General features: G+C 37.8%; 1 protein-coding gene and 1 long non-coding RNA gene across 5 annotated transcripts in view; one reads left to right on the forward strand and one right to left on the reverse strand.

Moving 5' to 3' along the window:
• The window catches only part of Ugt8a (UDP galactosyltransferase 8A), a 73,411-nt gene that overhangs the window by 27,534 nt on the left and 32,147 nt on the right, over positions 1 to 13,730 (reverse strand). The gene's annotated exons all lie outside the window — the stretch shown is intronic.
• Positions 6,381 to 7,794, forward strand: Gm40145. The gene is made up of 2 exons (XR_867625.3): positions 6,381 to 6,499; positions 7,248 to 7,794. It is a non-coding gene; the product is annotated as a predicted gene, 40145 (long non-coding RNA).

Raw genomic sequence — 13,730 nt, forward strand, 5'->3', positions numbered from 1 at the left:
AGTCATAGAAACACAGAGTTTAATTAATTGTTTAAAATTGTTGTAAGAATAAACTTGTATCTGACATCAATTGAGATGTGAAGGTACTAGAGACTATTTTTCCGTGTTTAAAATAGTATATTTTTCCAAGTCTAATATTTTAAATTATAAAATAACTTTCTCATTACTCCTGCAAATTGGAATCTATGATTTATACAATATAAGTTAAAGTATGGATTTGGACTGAGCAGAGAGACCACATTGTGTTTTGAAGTAACACAATTATTTGTAAAGCTATTCTGCCCAAAAGGGAGTAGGGGCTGGGGATGGAGGGTTGCACCATGATTATCAAAGGAAAAAATTCATCACAAATTAATTTACCTCAAGTACCACCCTCTATTAAATTAACATTTTTGCCTGTCAGGTTCTTTGAACAATATTCTAACATTTATCAGAACTCTTGGAAAGAAATTACGGTAATAGTGAGATCAATGAATAAACTGTCACAACAATCAGGGCTTTGTTTTAAGATATGCATAGCCTATGTTTTGAAGATATGTTCTAAGATATATTTTCAACTTTTCAAAGAAATTTTGGCAATTATATAATCTGGAGTAAAGTTATATGTTTTTTAATTAGATATTTTCTTTATTTACATTTGAAATGCTATCCCCTTTCCTAGTTTCCCCTCTGAAAATCCCCTCTCCTCCCCCTGCTCCCCAACCCACCCACTCCCACATCCTGGCCCTGGCATTCACCTATACTGGGGCATAGAACCTTCACAAGGCCTAGGACCTCTCCTCCCATTGATGAACAACTAGGCCATCCTCTGCTCATGCAGCTTGAGTCATGGGTCCCACCATATGTTTTCTTTGGTTGGTGGTTTAGTCCCAGGGAGCTCTGGGGGTACTGGTTAGTTCATATTGTTGTTCCTCCTATAGGGCTGCAAACCCCTTCAGCTCCTTGGGTACATTCTCTAGCTCCTTTGTTGGGGCTGCCACCCCTGGGGATCCATCCCATAAACAACCACCAAATCCAGACACTATTGCAGATGCCAACAAGATATTGCTGACAGGAGCCTGATAAATCTGTCTCCTGAGAGGCTCTGCCAGTGCCTGGCAAATACAGAAGTGGGTGCTCACATTCATCCATTAGATGGAGCACAAGTTATATGTTTTTAGCACTTGAATTTTTAAGTTTTGATGTGACTAGGTCAGTTACTATAAATGTATATCCTCCACCCCCCAAAAATATTGTAGAATTAGGACCATGAGGAATTCTCTTCTAAGAAATATTATTCTATGATATTTTAACAGTGACCTGGAAAGTGCACTAGTACGATGTACATTAATAAATCCAGCAGAACACTGTCCTGTGTCAGCTCTATGTGACTGTCCTGCCCTGTTTTGGAAAGAAGCTGCTTGTCTGTCACAGAAAGAGTACTCACTGTGCCAGTCATTCAACAGAACTCATCTTCTCTATTCTTACAACATAATTGTTTTTCTTACTTCAGTGAGAAAGGCGTCACAGACCAAGAAAATAAAATAACTTTGCAAGGATGTACAACTAATAACAGTGAAATTACTATTAAAGCTCATGTTGGTCTGTGTCAGTCTATGCTTACTCTAGCACCAAGCAGTCTCTGCTCATAGAGATATTAAAAATAAATCAGATGCTGGAATGGGGGGAGGGTAAGAGATATTGAAAGAGCAGGAATACAAAATAAAAAAATAAATAAAAAAAAAACAGGGGAAAATCCATGACACAAATTCATTGAAAATTAATAAAATCCCAGAAGGTACCCTTTTCAGGTTTGATGAGTGGTACTGTGCTAAGCAAGAGAGCCATGGACACTGGCATGCCCATAAGGTCAGGCCTGGAGATAGAAGGTCCTCCTCAGACCTTTTTGAGGACTGTAGTTGATTTCTCATTCAGCCAAGGCATCTGGACTAGAGGCTGACAATGAATATGCATCTCTGGAAAGTGAGGGGATGGTTGAAATGAGTAGAATCTGGTAGAGACGGTAGAAAAGAGCTAGAGACGGCTATCTTTTATTTTCTCTTGTTTCTCTTTACAAAGTAGGCCAACATTGGAATCCTAGAGAGTTAGAAACTGTTTAGATCACATGTGAACTCTTTGGAAGCTTCATGTACTAATGCATCTTATTCTGTATTCTCAGTATCTAGCAGTCTTTCATATGGAAGCCTTCAACAAACATTGTTTAAAAAGGAGATGGACAACTACAAGGATGTATATATGAAGGACTGGTTATTTTCTTCTATATGTAGAAGCCTCGGGAAGATCGCCTTCAATATAGAACTTGGTACTCCTCAGTGACCATAGAAAATTTACAGTAAGAGACACATGAGGGTAACAATAGACCAGAGAAAGGATGGGGAATATTAATATTGTTGAAGCCCTGAAACCAACTAAAAATTTCCAAATGATAGTTTTAAAATCCAAACAGCAGCTACTGAGAAAGATGCACTTTCAAATAAAATAGAAACTATTCAGCATGAAAAAGATTAGAATGAACTAAAATGTCAGCCATGAAAGTATCTGGAAAAACTCCTTGCTCTTTGTCATGGGAAAGAGCTTTTGAATAGCAGAGTGTTGTACATGGTGACGTCAATGAATTATAATAGAAAAGATGGAATAAGAAAAAAAGAATGAGTTAGGATATAGCAACATCTATAATGCCTGCTGGATTACATTTGTCACAACTTGTTCCACCCCACTGTTACCTGGCAACAGCCAGATAGGCCTAACCCATTATAAAAGGGGCTGCTTGCCCCCTCCTCCCTCTCTTCCTCTTATTCTCTTGGTCTCTTGCCTTCTTGCTCACCCTCTGTCCTCTAGCTCTTTCCCTATTCCCTCCCCCCACCCCTCCACATACTCATAGCTGGCCTCTCCTCCTCCCCCTCCTCCCCCTCCCTTCTCCTCCTCTTGTTCCTCCTCCTCCTTCTCCCCCTCTCTCTCTGCCTCTACTACCATCTTGACTCCCCTCCCCATGCCATGAATAAACTTTATTCTATACTATACCTTCATGTGCTAGTCCCTCAGGGGGGAAGGGATGCCTTGGCATGAGCACCCTGAGACACCCCCTTTCCCCATACTTTACCACACCTCCATAGAACATACCCCTTCTCTCTTTATCTTTCTATAAACACACCACAATTCCATTCAAAGACCTTACTATTCTACTCAGGATCTTTTTGTCTAGCCTAGTATGCTTGTCTACCATTCAGATCCAGAAGCCAAGGACACAAGTACTTTTGAGAACATCCCGGGACCATCACAGAAAAATCTCATCACTATCCCTGCTTAGTCTTAGTTGCTCTTGATTAACATATCACATAGCTTCCAAACTTAATGTTAGCAGTTCATTTTGTTCTCTTTATCAGGCTTAAGATTCTTTAGAACAAAACTAATTTGTTTCATAGAGCCTGTGTATTAAATAAACAAATTATTTCAGATTTCCTAAGTTTTATTGTATGGCTTAATTACCATAATCAAAAGCATACATGGAGGCTGTTTTTCCTATTTAAAGCAAGAATTATGCATTATTTTATGCATAGGCATACTCTATGACACAGGTGATTTCGGGGGAAAAATGTTAGAGCTTTAAAATATATATTAATCTTGTACAAAGAATGTACAAGGCTATATATTTTAGTCTATTATTTTTTAAATTGATTTAATTTCTTGTAATGTATAAAAAATATAAAGATGATACTTAAAAATTATACTTGCATTTGTAATATTCCTCACCAAGAATTTATTCCAGAGAATGTCTTAAACCTTAAACCACACTAATCTATTAGCACATGTTCTTTCCTAAGAAAGAACCACCATAATAAACAAATAATGAAACAGTTACCATCATTTACTATCTGCTTTGCTTAGGAATAGGGGGATGTTTGAAGAATTCATAAAATATTTATTTACTTCCCTAGGTATTAAAAGAATTTCCTGGATAAAGTTGGCATTAGAATCATTTGTTGAGGGAGCCGAGAATGGCTCAGTAGTTGAGAGCACTTGCCAAGGGCCTATGTTTGGTTCCCACACCCAGTGTACCTCCAGTCCCAGGGATCCCTTGCCCTAGTCTGGTCTCCACAAGCATTGCATAATATACTGCACAGACATACATGGAGGCAAAATGACCACACACATAAAAAGGTTTTAAAACATTCTAAAGGCTAGTTTCAGTTCGCAAAAGAATACTCGGGACCTATTTTGATGAGTGAGTCTGGATTCCTTCACCTAAGCATGAAGCCTCTATGGATTGCACAATCTGGATCCTTCAGTTTCCGTGAAGCCTGTGTGAAGAGTAATCTTGACTGTCGACCTGATGAGAATTAGAATCATAAAGTGGAAACAAGCCTCTTGGTAAGGTCTGTGTTGGGGTTTCTAGACTTTGTCAGTTGGGCTGGGAACATCCACTGTAAATGGCGAGTGGTGCATTCCATGGGCTGAGGCTTCAGACTGTATAAAAGTGGAGACGTTCAGCTCAGTGCAAGCATTCACCTCTCTCTCTCTCCAGACAGCAGAATCAATGTGGTCCGCTGCCTCAAACTGCTGCCATAAAGCCATTGCCACCACACCCTACTCCCAAATTATGAGTAAGAACAAACAAACAAAGAAACAAAACCTTCCCTCTAGAAGTTGTTTTTGTCAGTTATTTTGCCACATTAGCAAAAAGAAGTAACTACTACAACCTATTATTGAAGGAGCCCCTGTAGAATGTCTGTTGTGCTCCCTTCCTTGATTGCCCAGCGTTCAAGGTTAAGGATGTAATCTGTGGTTAATGCTTTGCTCTGGCTCTATGATACTAAATGATACTAAATGGCCCAAGTGCCTTTGTCCTTTTGAGTCATGTATATTTTTCTTTGTTTTCTAGAGGAGTTTCTGTCCTTCTCTGACAGTTAAACTGAATAGAAGTTGTCCCTTATTTCTGCCTTCACCTTTCACGGTTGTTGTTTTAATCTTTCCTGGGTTTCAGAATAAAAAGGCTGAGATAGAAGATTTACAATTAAGGCAAACTAATTTTGTGAAAAGGGTTAAAAGCGGTTACTGTGAGTCAAGGATATCAATTCTAGTTCCTGAATATTGTAGCACTTATTCCAGTCTTCCGATATTGTTTAGACATACTCTTTAGCTCTTAGTTGTAATACAAATAAGAGTTCTATAAAAAGGTTTGTTATTGGACTTAGTAGAAGAAACATACTTAAATTCTAGATTATTTTCCTCTAAATGTTGTTTTAAAATGCCGCCTATCTGCATTGAGGCTATACTATATATTTACTTAAATAATAATGTTAATTGCTATTAGAACACTATGGCACTCCTCCATTCTTATACTAATGCTACAAAACTAAGTACAAACACCATGTCAGTCAACTTATCTACAACTAATACTTTTAATATTGACAGAATCAGCATTTTTCTTTGATTATGAAGACCACTTGGTCTAGAAACTTCTCCTGAAAATTAATGTAGTTCTTGGTAGCAAACCTGATAATCAAACTCCTGCATCCTATGCTGAATCCACTCTTGCTTATAGAACACAGGTCAGGCAGTGTCAACTTATGAAGCACAGCTTGTCTCCAAAGGCCACGTTCCAGAAAAAGACCTAACAATGGCCTTTTCTGCATACATAGCTTCTCAAGATTACTTGTGTTGGGCCAATTTTCTTCTCAAGTCTTCAATGGAAAGTTAGGTCACTACCTACAATGACTCAACTGGGAACTGCAGAAGCTGAGAATTTACTTCCTCCAATAAATTCCAATTATTACAGGATAATTGGATAATCTAACCTGCAATCAGTCAGAAATACTGGCACCGAGGACACCTTGAGTATGCTACCCAATTGTCCTGAATCACCATCTCCTACCATTTACCTTTCAGCCTAATTACGATGCTGCTATTGATTGTTCTGACTCAACACCTCACTGTCATTCAACCTCAAATTTCAGCATAAAATATTTACTACATCTAGAAAGGTAATACATTAGGTTCTTCTCAGCCCTAACCATATTGCAATACATGAACTGAACTGCTGTCCCTTTGCTATAACTTACTGCATTCAAGGATAGAGATTTGGTGCGACAGAAATATGGCTAAAGCTAGTTTTGTTTTAAATAGAACATGGATTTCTATGAAAGAATTATATTGATAAATTATTAGTAGCAAGTTAAGATAAATTGTTAACATTTGTCTACTTTATGCACTAGGCACAAATACTTATTAATGAAACCCCTCATGTGTGAAGATTATTTATTTATGTTTCTCAAACAAAAATGGTATTGTATCCGATTCACTGGGTGTGCTTTGTCCAGTCTGATTTTCTCATTAGCAATTCTCTGCATGATTAAATGCTAAATACACAGCTGTGTAAAGCCTCAACTGGTAGTAACCAGTAGTGCCTAATACTGCTGTCTTAAAGGAATAACAATATAGTCAAATACTGGATGTACAAGCTTTAAGGCCCCATTCAGCTGAAAGACCTGGGGTTATCAATGTAAGTACAGATTATATATACAGTATGTGAATAAAGCTAATGTAGTACTTTTCATCTCAGTTAAAAACTTATGTGGGACAAATAGAATATAACTCCTGCTTAAGAACTTATTCTGTTGAAATAGCAAGTAGGCTAAATCACAGTATGAATTCCATTAGATGACAATTTTTAAAGTGTTTAAATTTATTCCTAAGCAGATCTAGTGTAATGAACCATATTATTTATATTCAAACATCATTATTGCTTTGAAAAATAAGAGCAGGTGTTTGGGGCATTCAGCTGAAAGAGGGAAAAGGCCACATATGTGCTAGTACAGAAGTGAGTTCTTTTATCTCTACCTTTCTTCTTTGTAATGGTTACCACATCTCAGCTGTTAAAAATAGCATCTTTACAGCAGCAAGTGGTTCCAAATTACACATCACATTAATTACTATTCTAAAAATGAAAAAAATCTCATAGACAAGCTTTTTACTTAAAACTGAGTATAAATAACTACAAGAAAATAAAATATGCATCTGAAATTTACCAAAATAAAATAAAATTGTAAAAAATATTGAAGCATTTCCCTATATTCTGAAATTTAGCTTAAAAGTAAAAATGTGAATATTTTACAAAATCTTATTTTAAAAGGCCTCTATCATACAAAGATGAGATACAATTTAATTTTTAAAAATTAAATTTCATGTGTTTTTCTGTGTGTTAGAATTCTCTTTTAAGAAGATTGATCTTTATTTTTATTTATTTGTAGATCTGTGTGTCTTTGTGAGTATACAGAATATGTGTACCCTTGAAGACCAGAAGACACTGAAGTCATGGGCTGTTTTACTAAGTGGGCGCTGGAAATCATTTGGAGTAGTACTCATGCATAACCGCTGAGATATCTCCAGCTCCTCGAAAACTTTGTTTAAGATGACATTTCAAGAAAAACTCATGAACACTCCTTTGTGTTATACAAATATAAAAATTTTTCCTTGATTACTCCTTTGTCACATCTCTAATTCGGTACTTTGTTCTGCATCTCTGGGTTTGTGAAACTACTAGGTAGTAGTTCTTAACCTTCCTACTGCTGCAACCTTTTAATACAGTTCCTCATGTTGTGATGACCCCCAATCATAAAATATTTTGTTGTTACTTCATAAACGTAATTGTGGCACTGATAAGGAGCATGATGTAGATATCTGATATGCAGGAAGCCCACAGGCTGAGAAGCAGTATACTAGGGATTCTTTAGCTGTTGATCTTCTTTAATTGCATGGTCACCACAGAGAATACACTCAGTTATTTCAAGTTTTCTACATTTGTTGAGATTTCTTTTGAGTTTTAAATATGGTCTGTTTTAGAGGAACCTTTATGGGCTCTAGTAAAATGTATATTCTTTAGTTTGAGGTTTAATATTCAATAGGCACCTGTTAGGTCATTTGATGTACTATGGCATTTAATTCTGCTCTCTTCATTTATTATTGTCTAGATCACCTGTTTATGGGGAAATGTAGGGTAATGAAATCACTTACTGTTACTGAATTACAATTAATCTCTATCTTGAAGCCCAGTAGTACACTTACTATGAAATTGTTTGCTTGAGTTTGATGCATACCTATTTGCCTACGTAATGTCTTCTTGGTTAACTTAGTGGTTTCAACTTGTAATTAAAACTCAAGAAGAATGAAGACTGAAGTGTGGACACTATGCCCCTCCTTAGAATTGGGAACAAAACACCCAAGGAAGGAGTTACAGAGACAAAAGTTTGGAGCTGAGACAAAAGGATGGACCATCTAGAGATTGCCATATCCAGGGATCCACCCCATGATCAGCTTCCAAACGCTGACACCATTGCATACACTAGCAAGATTTTATCGAAAGGACCCAAATGTAGCTGTCTCTTGTGAGACTATGCCGGGGCCTAGCAAACACAGAAGTGGATGCTCACAGTCAGCTATTGGATGGATCACAGGGCTCCCAATGGAGGAGCTAGAGAAAGTACCCAAGGAGCTAAAGGGATCTGCAACCCTATAGGTGGAACAACATTATGAACTAACCAGTACCCCGGAGTTCTTGACTCTAGCTGCATATGTATCAAAAGATGGCCTAGTCGGCCATCACTGGAAAGAGAGGCCCATTGGACACGCAAACTGTATATGCCCAAGTACAGGGGAACGCCAGGGCCAAAAAAATGGGAATGGGTGGGTAGGGAAGTGGGGGGAGAGGGTATGGGGGACTTTTGGGATAGCATTGGAAATGTAATTGATGAAAATATGTAATAAAAAATATTTTTTAAAAAAGTTTTAAAGTTACTTTATTTTCTATTTTAAAATCTTTATAAAATATATTTTGATTGTATTCTTTCCCCTTCCCCAACTCTTCCAACCTTCTTATCCAACCAATTTCATGCTATTTTTCCCTTTCTCAAAGGAAAACACACACACACACACACACAAATGAACTAAAATAAAAAATAAAACAAATTAAAGCATACAAAAAACATGGAAACTGTATGCAAAGCTATTCCATTCTACAGGTATTTATTCAGAAGGTGTTATATTCATTGAACTATAAAATTAGGTCAACATCAGTAAGTTTATTTTACTATATTATAGTTCCAAGGAGTTAAATGAAAAAAAAATCAGAAGGAAATAAAGGAAAAATATTATCTATGAAGGAAAAGTGGTTTCCCTCTTGTAACTGAACATAATAATTTTCCTTAAGTCCCAATCAAAACCAACTCATGAGACACTACATTTAAGTCAATGGCCCCTCTCACAGAAAGGGAAGACATGCCTATTTGTCTTACTCTGATCTCAACACTCACTTCTCATAGCACTTTCCGTAATGTATTCTCTGTTAACCAAATAATTAACTGACCACTGGTTGAATCAGAATACTTAAATCTCCCAATAAAAATGATCCCACAAATAGCTACCTATGCTGCTTTACTAATTATTCCTTGGCAAGCCAGGCATGCTGGTTCCTCCCTACATACCCAGTATTCAAGAAACTGATGCAGGACCATAGCGCTGAGACTACCCTGGGCTACACAATAATTTCTAAGTCAACTACAGACCTCCCCCCCCAACTACTTCAGTAAGAAAACAGATATAGGGATCTAGATAGACTGAATAAACTAAAGCCATAGAAATTTACACTTTTCCCTGTAAAGTAGAATTTAAGGTCAGAAGCTTAAAGAGAACAGTAAACAAACAGTGAAATAAGGGGTTTAGGTCTTGACATTCAGATGCATGTATACATATTTTGGTATAGGAAAGCAAAGAAAATCCATATCTAGCAGAAACAATGTCTAATACAAAATCAGTAAAGAATACAGAGATTCCATGGGTTGAGAATCATTGGATCTCAAGAAATAGCTTGTCTTTCTCCACCAATAGCTTTGGATCACCAGGGAACCTGAACAATTTTTGAACATCCCAGATTTACTAAGTTGCCTGCACTGGTGTACTGACATGAACATCAAACTGAATGGTCAACACTTAAGAGTTAATGAGAGGAGGGGCTGAGGCAGCACCCTGTGTGGGCCGGGGACAGCCGGCCACCTTCCGGACCGGAGGACAGGTGCCCGCCCGGCTGGGGAGGCGGCCTAAGCCACAGCAGCAGCGGTCGCCATCTTGGTCCCGGGACTCCAAGGAACTTAGGAATTTAGTCTGCTTAGGTGAGAGTCTGTACCACCTGGGAACTGCCAAAGCAACACACTGTCTGAGAAAGGTCCTGTTTTGGGCCTTCTTCTTCGGCCAGGAGGAGGTCCAAATACAAGATATCTGCGCACCTTCCCTGTAAGAGAGCTTGCCAGCAGAGAGTGCTCTGAGCACTGAAACTCAGAGGAGAGAATCTGTCTCCCAGGTCTGCTGATAGACGGTAACAGAATCACCAGAAGAACAATCTCTAAACAGAGTCAACTATAAATACTAACTCCAGAGATTACCAGATGGCGAAAGGTAAACGGAGGAATCTTACTAACAGGAACCAAGACCACTCACCATCACCAGAACCCAGCACACCCACTTCGCCCAGTCCAGGGAACCCCAACACACCTGAGAACCTAGACCTAGATTTAAAAGCATATCTCATGATGATGGTAGAGGACATCAAGAAGGACTTTAATAAATCACTTAAAGAAATACAGGAGAACACTGCTAAAGAGTTACAAGTCCTTAAAGAAAAACAGGAAAACACAATCAAACAGGTAGAAGTCCTTACAGAAAAAGAGGAAAAAACATACAAACAGGTGATGGAAATGAACAAAACCATACTAGACCTAAAAAGGGAAGTAGACACAATAAAGAAAACTCAAAGCGAGGCAACACTAGAGATAGAAACCCTAGGAAAGAAATCTGGAACCATAGATTTGAGCATCAGCAACAGAATACAAGAGATGGAAGAGAGAATCTCAGGTGCAGAAGATTCCATAGAGAACATCGGCACAACAATCAAAGAAAATGGAAAATGCAAAAAGATCCTAACTCAAAATATCCAGGAAATCCAGGACACAATAAGAAGACCAAACGTACGGATAATAGGAGTGGATGAGAATGAAGATTTTCAACTCAAAGGTCCAGCAAACATCTTCAACAAAATTATTGAAGAAAACTTCCCAAATCTAAAGAATGAGATGCATATGAACATACAAGAAGCCTACAGAACTCCAAATAGACTGGACCAGAAAAGAAATTCCTCCCGACACATAATAATCAGAACATCAAATGCACTAAATAAAGATAGAATACTAAAAGCAGTAAGGGAAAAAGGTCAAGTAACATATAAAGGCAAGCCTATCAGAATTACACCAGATTTTTCACCAGAGACTATGAAAGCCAGAAGAGCCTGGACAGATGTTATACAGACACTAAGAGAACACAAACTGCAGCCCAGGCTACTATACCCAGCCAAACTCTCAATTATCATAGAGGGAGAAACCAAAGTATTCCACGACAAAACCAAATTCACGCATTATCTCTCCACGAATCCAGCCCTTCAAAGGATAATAACAGAAAAAAACCAATACAAGAACGGGAACAACGCCCTAGAAAAAACAAGAAGGTAATCCCTCAACAAACCTAAAAGAAGACAGCCACAAGAACAGAATGCCACCTTTAACAACTAAAATAACAGGAAGCAACAATTACTTTTCCTTAATATCTCTTAACATCAATGGTCTCAACTCGCCAATAAAAAGACATAGACTAACAAACTGGCTACACAAACAAGACCCAACATTTTGCTGCTTACAGGAAACTCATCTCAGAGAAAAAGATAGACACTACCTCAGAATGAAAGGCTGGAAAACAATTTTCCAAGCAAATGGTATGAAGAAACAAGCAGGAGTAGCCATCCTAATATCTGATAAGATTGACTTCCAACCCAAAGTCATCAAAAAAGACAAGGAGGGACACTTCATTCTCATCAAAGGTAAAATCCTCCAAGAGGAACTCTCAATTCTGAATATCTATGCTCCAAATACAAGAGCAGCCACATTCACTAAAGAAACTTTAGTAAAGCTCAAAGCACACATTGCGCCTCACACAATAATAGTGGGAGACTTCAACACACCACTTTCACCAATGGACAGATCATGGAAACAGAAACTAAACAGGGACACACTGAAACTAACAGAAGTGATGAAACAAATGGATCTGACAGATATCTACAGAACATTTTATCCTAAAACAAAAGGATATACCTTCTTCTCAGCACCTCATGGTACCTTCTCCAAAATTGACCACATAATAGGTCACAAATCAGGCCTCAACAGATTCAAAAATATTGAAATTGTCCCATGTATCCTATCAGATCACCATGCACTAAGGCTGATCTTCAATAACAAAATAAATAACAGAAAGCCAACATTCACATGGAAACTGAACAACACTCTTCTCAATGATACCTTGGTCAAGGAAGGAATAAAGAAAGAAATTAAAGACTTTTTAGAGTTTAATGAAAATGAAGCCACAACGTACCCAAACCTTTGGGACACAATGAAAGCATTTCTAAGAGGGAAACTCATAGCTATGAGTGCCTTCAAGAAAAAACGGGAGAGAGCACATACTAGCAGCTTGACAACACATCTAAAAGCTCTAGAAAAAAAGGAAGCAAATTCACCCAAGAGGAGTAGACGGCAGGAAATAATCAAACTCAGGGGTGAAATCAACCAAGTGGAAACAAGAAGAACTATTCAAAGAATTAACCAAACGAGGAGTTGGTTCTTTGAGAAAATCAACAAGATAGATAAACCCTTAGCTAGACTCACTAAAGGGCACAGGGACAAAATCCTAATTAACAAAATCAGAAATGAAAAGGGAGACATAACAACAGATCCTGAAGAAATCCAAAACACAATCAGATCCTTCTACAAAAGGCTATACTCAACAAAACTGGAAAACCTGGACGAAATGGACAAATTTCTGGACAGATACCAGGTACCAAAGTTGAATCAGGATCAAGTTGACCTTCTAAACAGTCCCATATCCCCTAAAGAAATAGAAGCAGTTATTAATAGTCTCCCAGCCAAAAAAAGCCCAGGACCAGACGGGTTTAGTGCAGAGTTCTATCAGACCTTCAAAGAAGATCTAACTCCAGTTCTGCACAAACTTTTTCACAAGATAGAAGTAGAAGGTATTCTACCCAACTCATTTTATGAAGCCACTATTACTCTGATACCTAAACCACAGAAAGATCCAACAAAGATAGAGAACTTCAGACCAATTTCTCTTATGAACATCGATGCAAAAATTCTTAATAAAATTCTCGCTAACCGAATCCAAGAACACATTAAAGCAATCATCCATCCTGACCAAGTAGGTTTTATTCCAGGGATGCTGGGATGGTTTAATATACGAAAATCCATCAATGTAATCCATTATATAAACAAACTCAAAGACAAAAACCACATGATCATCTCGTTAGATGCAGAAAAAGCATTTGACAAGATCCAACACCCATTCATGATAAAAGTTCTGGAAAGATCAGGAATTCAAGGCCAATACCTAAACATGATAAAAGCAATCTACAGCAAACCAGTAGCCAACATCAAAGTAAATGGAGAGAAGCTGGAAGCAATCCCACTAAAATCAGGGACTAGACAAGGCTGCCCACTTTCTCCCTACCTTTTCAACATAGTACTTGAAGTATTAGCCAGAGCAATTCGACAACAAAAGGAGATCAAGGGGATACAAATTGGAAAAGAGGAAGTCAAAATATCACTTTTTGCAGATGATATGATAGTATA

Source organism: Mus musculus, chromosome 3 (genome assembly GCF_000001635.26).
Source record: "Mus musculus strain C57BL/6J chromosome 3, GRCm38.p6 C57BL/6J".
Classification (NCBI taxonomy): Eukaryota; Metazoa; Chordata; class Mammalia; order Rodentia; family Muridae; genus Mus; species Mus musculus.